This window comes from Monodelphis domestica, chromosome 1, assembly GCF_027887165.1.
Source record: "Monodelphis domestica isolate mMonDom1 chromosome 1, mMonDom1.pri, whole genome shotgun sequence".
Taxonomy (NCBI): Eukaryota; Metazoa; Chordata; class Mammalia; order Didelphimorphia; family Didelphidae; genus Monodelphis; species Monodelphis domestica.
This window is the reverse complement of record NC_077227.1, coordinates 9,863,304-9,871,607: the sequence shown is the minus strand read 5'-3', so window position 1 is coordinate 9,871,607 and position 8,304 is coordinate 9,863,304.

Below are 8,304 nucleotides of genomic sequence, written 5' to 3'. Positions count from 1 at the left end.
AGCCTTGAAGCTGATCCCAGAGCCAAGGTCTGCCCTGAGGGCAAACAGGAATTTCAGATCCCTCACGTGGTCAGGGGCCATGACGGCAACCCAGGGCCTTCAGAGCCCCCCCCCCCCATTCCTCTGTTGCTCTTCTATCACGTTTGAGTTCTAATTTAAAATCAAATCAAGAAAATGGGCAATGCTGAGTCAAGGGGGAGAAGGGAAGGTCCGGAATTGGGAATTCCAAAAGAAAGGGCGTGTGTGCTCTCTCCACACTCCACTGGAAAGAATGCTCCAAGTCGATGCAGGTGAGAACAATTCTTAGGAGGGGGCCAGAGGACCTGCGTTCCAATCCTGGCTCTGCCCTCCCTATCTGTGGAATGAATGGAATGAATGTGACTGAAGGAGCACCTTCTCCGGCTCTTACTATGCCACGCCAAGCCCAACAGAGGCGAGGAGGAGGGGTAAGATGGTCCCTAAGCTTAAAGAGCTTCCCTTCTAGGGAGGGGGGAGCAGGGACAGCTAGAAGAGCCCCAAGGCAGAGGGTTGACTTGTCCTTCCCAGCAGTGGAAGTCTTAATTGGATAATATTTCCCAGCCCCCCATGGCTAGGAGGTGGCCGGAGTGCCCCGCGTTGTGTCTAGGTGCATCTAGCTTGGGAGAATTCTCATCCATGGGGTGGGAGCTGGACTGCCGGGTTAGAGGCGGAGAAGATAAGGAAGTCCCCTCCCCTCACTGGGCCTCAGTTTCCTCACTTGTAAAATGAAGGTGCTTGTCTAGGTGACCGTCCTCTCCAAATCCAAATCCATTCCATTATGCCCTCCTATGACCTCACACCGTCCACCTAGCAAAGACACGGAAGGATAAAAAACCCTCCAGAAGGCAGACGGGAATTGAGGGACTCTTGGGGGAGCCTCGGATGCATCCAAACCTGGAATTAGCCCTTGAAATGCTATTTTATTTTTGGCCCAATTACAGGTAAAAACCGTTTCCAGCATTTTCCCAGAATGCTGCGGCCCCGACTGTCTCTCTCCCTCCTCCCCATCTCCCTTGCGCTGGTGAGCAATCTCAGGGATTTTACGAGCGCAGCAATCAATCGAGGGCAACATTTCCCCGTGTTAATCCTTTTGTGGAAGGAAACCCAGACAGAAAAAAAAATAATAAGGAAGTGGCAGAAGTTTGCTTTGGTCCAGATTCCGGGCAGTTCTTCTTCTCGGGAAGGAGGTGGCTCTGGGGGGTGGTTCTGGCTCTGTATTCCTGAGAATGGCTGTCATCCTCCGCCATTCAGTGTGCCACACGTTACTGGACTTCGAAAAAAAGCCGGGACTAACTTGGGCCTGTTCTCAGCCCCCGATTCACTGCCGGCTGGCCAGGCGGGCCGGTGGTGTCCTTAAACAAAACATTCATGGCTGCACGTTTCGTGGCAGCAAAAACTGGAAACAGTGAGTTTTCCTCAAACAGGGACCGGCTGAGCCCACTGCGGGGCAGGAGGAGAACGGAATATTCTTGTGCTGGGACAGACAACACACGGAGGGAAGGGAGAGAAATGTGGGAAGGCAAAGACCCCAAAAAGGAGAAAATACAGGGGCAGAGACCAGGAGCGTGAGATCTAGAGCAGCCAATCAGGGCAGAGGGCGGGACAAGCCGGCTCCTGAATGCGGCCCATTTTGGCACCATGAGCATGGAGCCAGTTTGTTTGGTCAGCCATTCCCTGCTACAGGAGAGGATCCTGGAGACGCGACAGCATCAAGAAAACATTTCTTTCTTTTTCTTTTTTTACACTTTTACCTTGGGGGCAGCTGGGTAGCTCAGTGGATTGAGAGACAAGTCTGGAGATGGGAGGTCCTAGGTTCAAATCCGACCTCAGCCACTTCCCAGCTGTGTGACCCTGGGCAAGTCACTTCACCCCCATTGCCTAGCCCTTACCACTCTTCTGCCTTGGAGCCAATACTTAATATTAATTCTAAGATGGAAGATGAGGGTTAAAAAAAGAAAAACTTCTTACTTTCTGTCTTACTACCAGTCTTGAAGCAAGCAAGACAGAAGAGTGGGGCAAGGACCAGGTACTCAGGATTAAGTGACTTGCCCAGGAACACCCAGCTAGGAAATGAAAGAGGTCAGACTTGAATCCAGGCCCTCCCATCTCCAGGCCCGGTTCCATCTACTATGCTACCTAGCACCCCCTTCCCTTTTTTAAAAAAAATTAATTTAATTTAATTTAATTTTTCAAACTCTCACCTTCTGTCTTGGAGTCAAATTGGCTCCAAGGCAGAAGAGTGGTAAGGGCTAGGCAATGGGGGTCAAGTGACTTGCCCAGGGTCACACAGGTGGGAAGTGTCTGAGGCCATATTTGAACCCAGGACCTCCTGTCTCTAGGCCTGACTCTCTATCCACTGAGCCACCCAGCTGCCCTCATTCTTCTTCTTCTTTTTTTTTTAACATTATTTGATTTGGTCATTTCCAAACATTATTCATTGGAGACAAAGATCATTTTCTTTTCCTCCCCGCCCCTCCCACCACCTCTCCCATAGCCAGCGATTGCACTGGGTATCTCATCCTTCTTTTTTAAAGAATAGGAAGTCAGGTTTTTTCTAAAAGGAAAATGATTTTGATCGTTTGTCCAAGATGGTACAAAAGGCAAACAATGAAATCACATCCTTCACTCTCTGATCTGAATAGTCTCCAAGACAGAAACCAAGTCAAGGGCCCTGAAGCTCAAAGGGCAGCCCTGAAGGATGTCTCTCTCTCACTCTCTCTAGGTTTGTCTCTCTGTCTCTCTCTCTCTCCCCCTCCCCCTTCTCCTCTCTCTCTCCCTCCCTCCATCTTCTCTTTTTCTGTCTGTCTGTCCCTCTGTCTCTCTGTCTCTCTATCTCTCCCCCTCCCCCCTTCTCCTCTCTCTCTCCCTCCCTCCATCTTCTCTTTTTCTGTCTGTCTGTCCCTCTGTCTCTCTATCTCTCCCCCTCCCCCTTCTCCTCTCTCTCTCCCTCTCTCTAGGTTTGTCTCTCTGTCTCTCTATCTCTCCCCCTCCCCCCTTCTCCTCTCTCTCTCCCTCCCTCCATCTTCTCTTTTTCTGTCTGTCTGTCTGTCCGTCTGTCTGTCTCTCACACACACACACACACCCCTTCCCTTCCTTGAGTTCCTCACATTCATTATCAATGGAAGGGAGGGAGGGAGGGAGGGAGGAAATGAGCATTTATTAGGGTCCCACCCTGTGCCAGGCACTTTGCAAACACGCCTCATTCGCTCCCCACAACAACCCTGGGGGGCAGCATGGGGGTTATGATGATCCCCATTTCACGGAGACGGACAGACCCGACCATTTTGCCCAGGGTGGCCGGCTGTAAGGACCAGAGCCTTGTGGATCCCGGTCCAGGGAGCGCTGCACTCTGGCTCCCCCTCGTGGCCGCAGTAGCGCACTACTATTGCCTTTAGCCTTCCTCCTCGTGGGGTTCCTTTGTTTCTAGTTCTTGGCTCCCCGAAGACGCCGTAGGTAAGAACACGTGGATGGTGGCTCATTTGGCCAGAGGCTGGGGAGCGCACCCCATGGGGCCAGGTGGCCCGGTGAGGGAGGCCGCCATCTTTAAGAAGGCTGGGGCTGGTCCAGAGGGAAGAACTAGGAGAAATGGCTTCCCCAAACAGCTTGTTATTGGACCCAAAGGATAAGCAGCCCAGTGAGGCGTCCAGCAAAGTGACTCTCGCCAGGGCCCTGAGCGTTCCGGGAGATCACCCTCCTGGGAAGAAGCTGCCCCGGGAGGGATGCTGCTGTCACCGGCCAGCTGGGGGACCCTGGGGGAGCGGCTGACCCTCTCAGGGCGCTAGAACCGGAGAGGTCCCCGGCAGGCCTGGAAAATGCCTTGTAGGTGTCCAAATCTGAGCCCCGAAGGTCCTCCGGGAACCCTCTAGAATCAATGCTCGGAGTTCCGGCTCCTGGGGCCTTGGACGTGCCTGGCGCTTGTTTCGGCTGCTCCATCTGAGCTTGCATCTTGGATTCCCCTCGTTCTTTGGCTTCCACCCACACGTCATTGACTGTTTACACGGACTGATGCAGCTCCAGCTCCCTCGGTTACAAGTGGCCATGGCAGCCAGATTGCTCCGCTGTGGTTCCAGTGTAGACAGCCTTTCCAAAGGTCTCCCTAATGGGAAGCTTCCAGAGCCTGGCTGAGAGGGAGCTGCACCCCTTCCTTCCTCGCTCTCCTCTGCCAAATGACCTCTTTCTAGAAGGATGTCCGCCTTGGGGGCCGCTCTCTGTACAACCGCAGTCCTCCTGCCTGCCCTGGAGAAGTTGCTGTTTGTCCATTTGTTTACTAAGGAGCCTGTTCTCTTGTTTCCTCGCTGTCAGAGTTCTGGCTTTGGAAGGAGCCCTGTAAGGCTGTACAAAGAGATAATGGATGCGGGAGCCCCAATTCTGAGCCTGAGGGCCAGTCTGGAAGGACCCTGTACAGAGGAGGTTTGGAACCCCTGAGTCAGAGCATTAATCAGGTCCTACTATGTGCTGGGCACTCTGTAGACTCTGAGGAGAAGCAGAGAAGAGCAAAGTGACTCTGGCACGCAGGGATCAGACACTCCAGTGGATGAGAGGACAGACTCCGACCCCAAACACTCCCAGCTCGAGTCCATGGAGCGAGGCTCCTACTCCCCCCCCAGGAGCTGAGGGTGACCTCCCGACATGGACCACAAGTCCACATCCTCCTTGTCCCCCACGAGGTCACTTTCCCAGGGGACAGACAGACAGGAACTAATTCCCATCTACCCACTTTACAGGGGTAAAGGAAGGATGGAGGCACTCCCTCGCCTGGACCCAACCATCCATTGATGCCTAGGGAGAGCGGACTCCATCCATCCTCCCCCAGACCTGTCACTGCTGGGGGTGGCACAGAGGATGAAGGCGGCACTGCCCATCTTCAGAACACAGGCTTGGGGCCAGGCTGGTCAGTCGGGCACTCCTCAGGCTCTCAGATGCTCCATTCCCGTCTCTCCTCGTTGGGCTTCTGCTGCTCTTATGACCCACCAGAGGCCACAGTTTCCAAGATCAGGAAAAAGGAAACCAGAGACAGAAGAAAAGGGCGCCCTGCGTTCACGGCCACAAGGCTGCTGGGAGGGGGCTAAGGCGGTTGTGACCAAGCCCCTGTTCCCTCAGCCTGGAGACCCGCACCATTTCTTCTTCTCACTTAAAACCACCTAGAAAGAGAGCAAAAAACCCCAAACAAACAAAACCCTGACCTTCCATCCTAGTATCCATAGTGTGTTTTGGCTCCAAGGCAGAAGAGTGGTAAGGGCTAGGCAATGGGGGTGACGGGACTTGCCCAGGGTCACATAGCTGGGAAGTGTCTGAGGTGAGATTCGAATCCAGGACCTCCCCTCTCTTGGCCTGGCTCTATCCACTGAGCCCCTAACTGCCCCCAAAGAGAAGAATTTTAATAATAATCATAACATTTATGTAGCCTAGACTATATGCCAGGCACTGTGGTAAGTACTCCATAAATATTCTCTTTTGGTCCTCACAATAGTCCTTCAAGGGAGATGGGTGCTGTTGTTATCCCCATTTTACAGTCAAGGAAGCTAAGTCAGAGGTTAAGTGACTTGCCCAGGGTCGTGAAGCCAGTAAATGTCAGCCCTCTTCTCGTCGCACTATGGCGCCCCCTCGTGGCTCTCCCGCTCTTTTCTCCGCCCTGGCCCCTTCTGCTCTGCAGCCAAGCCCTGGGGTGACCTGCCTGAATGGATCCCTCCGCTTCGGAGCGAGAGAGCTTTCCAAGACTCCCTACGACTTGGCTGCCAGAGAACGGCTCGACCGCTGGGCTCCCACCGGCCACTCCCGCCTTTGCTCATAGAAAGCCGATGCAAGGGCATCTTGGGAGGGAGCAGAGGCCAAGGTGGGGGACCCGAGACGGGGGACCGAGAAACGCCGCCGGAGCCCCCCTTCAAAGCGGGCGGGGCACTCCGGGCAAGGAGGGCAGCCTTCCTGCTGTCAGAGCGCCCGGAGATCGCGTCCGGAGTGACGGAAGGCAGGAGCACGTCGGCCCTGGGCTGGGAAGAGCTTTAAAAGCCAAACGGAGAAGTGTCTAGTAGATCCCCGGGGTAAGAACAGGCTGGAGCCCCCGAGGGTTACTGAGGGGCGGCTTCGACATAGGCAGAGCTGAACTGTTGGGAAATCATTTGCCCCGCGGATTCCCGACCAGACAGCTGGTCTTCTGACATCCCGGGGGGGGGGGGGGGGGGGCCGACATGGAGGAGCCTCCAGCACTCCGGGAAGCCGAGCTTCCGGCCCTAGAGGCTCCCTTCCCCAAAGGCTGAGTGGCTCGGCGTGAACTTCTGTCTTAGAGAAAAATCCTGACCTGTGACCACTCGGGCTTCCGAAGAAAAGCATCTCCCGGCATCCCCAGGGTGCCCGTCAACAGTATAAACCCCGCAGCTCCCCCAGCCTGCTTTCCCTCGAGGGTCACAGCCCAAGAGCCATCCTCCCCCACACACCCATCCGCCCCCTTTACGGATCTTACCGTTTCTACGTTCAGGACCTACTTCTGCCCCCTCACACAAACACCACCCGCCAAATCCAGTTCAACCCGACATCCCACCCACCCAGATCTATTAGACCACAACTGTGAGCAAGGGGAGAGGCTGAGTGACTCCGGGGAATTGGGTATTCAAAAGAAAAGGAGAGAAGGAAGGAAGGAAGGAAGGAAGGAAGGAAGGAAGGAAGGAAGGAAGGAAGGAAGGAAGGAAGGAAGGAAGGAAGGAAGGAAGGAAAGAGGGAGAGAAGGAAGGAAGGGAGGGAGGGAGAAAGGAAGGAAGGGAGGGAGGGAGGGAGGAAGAAAAAAAGGAAAAAGAATGGAGGAAGAAAGAAAGAAAAGATAAAGGAAGGAGGGAGGGAGGGAGAAAGGAAGGAAGGGAGGGAGGGAAGGAGGGAGGAAGAAAAAAAGGAAAAAGAATGGAGGAAGAAAGAAAGAAAAGATAGAGGAAGGAAGAAGGGAGGGAGGGAAGGAGGGAGGGAGGGAAGAAGAAAAAAAGGAAAAAGAATGGAGGAAGAAAGAAAGAAAAGATAAAGGAAGGAAGGAAGAAGGGAGGAAGAATGAAGGAAAGAAGAAAGGAAGGAAGAAGGGAGGAAGGAAGAAAGAAAGAGGAGGGAGGGAGGAGGGGAGGGAAGAAATAAGCATTTATTAGGGTCCCACCTTGTGCTAGGCACTGTGCTAAGCACTTTACAAATATGCCTCATTTGTTCCTCACCACAACCCTGGGAGGTAGTGGCATGGGCATTGTACCCCCAGAAGCTCAGGCAAACTATTATCAGGGAAATTCCTTTGCTCCCTTACATCCTTGTGACTCCTAACCCAAAACATCTGATAACTCCTATAAGACCCTGAGGGGATTCTCCTCCTTGGATTGTCCTTGAGATTTGAGATGAACTGGGAGATGCACCTCCGGGCTACACCTCCATACCATCAGGCTGTATCTCAGACGTCCATCTGTCCCCTAAACTAGGAGGGTCACCCCCTGTCTCCAGGCAGACCTGGTCAGATGACCACTGAATGCCTGAGTGACACAGCATCACGCCTACACTGTTGTAAAGAGTATAAAGTCCTCAGAACTGATGCCATCAGGGGGACAGCTTTTCCATCCATGCTGTCCTCCCAAGCAGCAGTTCCCCATCTTGCTGTTCCACCTTGCTATCCTCCTGGCCATTCTCAACATTACTTTCTAAATTAATAAATATCTCTTTTTATTTTTAAGCTAAGTTTCAGCGTCTTGCAGGGGGGGGGGGGGTTCAGCTTTAGTTATGATCCCCATTTCACAGATGAGAAAACTGAGGCAGATGAAAGTTGACTATCTTGCCCCCACAGCTGTAAATGACTGAGGCCAGATTTAACTGCCTTCAGAAAGCATCGTGTCTCCTGGGAGTGAGGATGCAATATGTAAACAAACTTAGTTCAGGTCTCTTCCCTCTCTCCTGGGTTATGGCCTCCTCACAGTCTCCATCTCCTCTCTCCTCCATGTGGGTACCAGATTGATCTCAATAAGGCATTGGTCAGACAGGTCACGTCCTGTCCCAGGAGCTTCAGGGATTCTCTGTTGTCACTTAGATAAACTACAGACTGCTCAGCTTGTCCCTCAGTCTTCCGTGGTCCAGCCTCAGTTTACTCTCTTAGACTTACTTCACATCCTTCGTCTTCACACAGTCCATCTTCAGCCTGCCCTGGTCTGTGGCTGTTCTTCAAACTTGTCATTAACTGTCTTGTTTGACTTAACAAATTGAGTGTTTTGTGTGCAGGTTCACGCTCTCTGGTGAGAGCCAGGAGCCCGCAGGGCTGCCACCCATGCCTGGGAGACC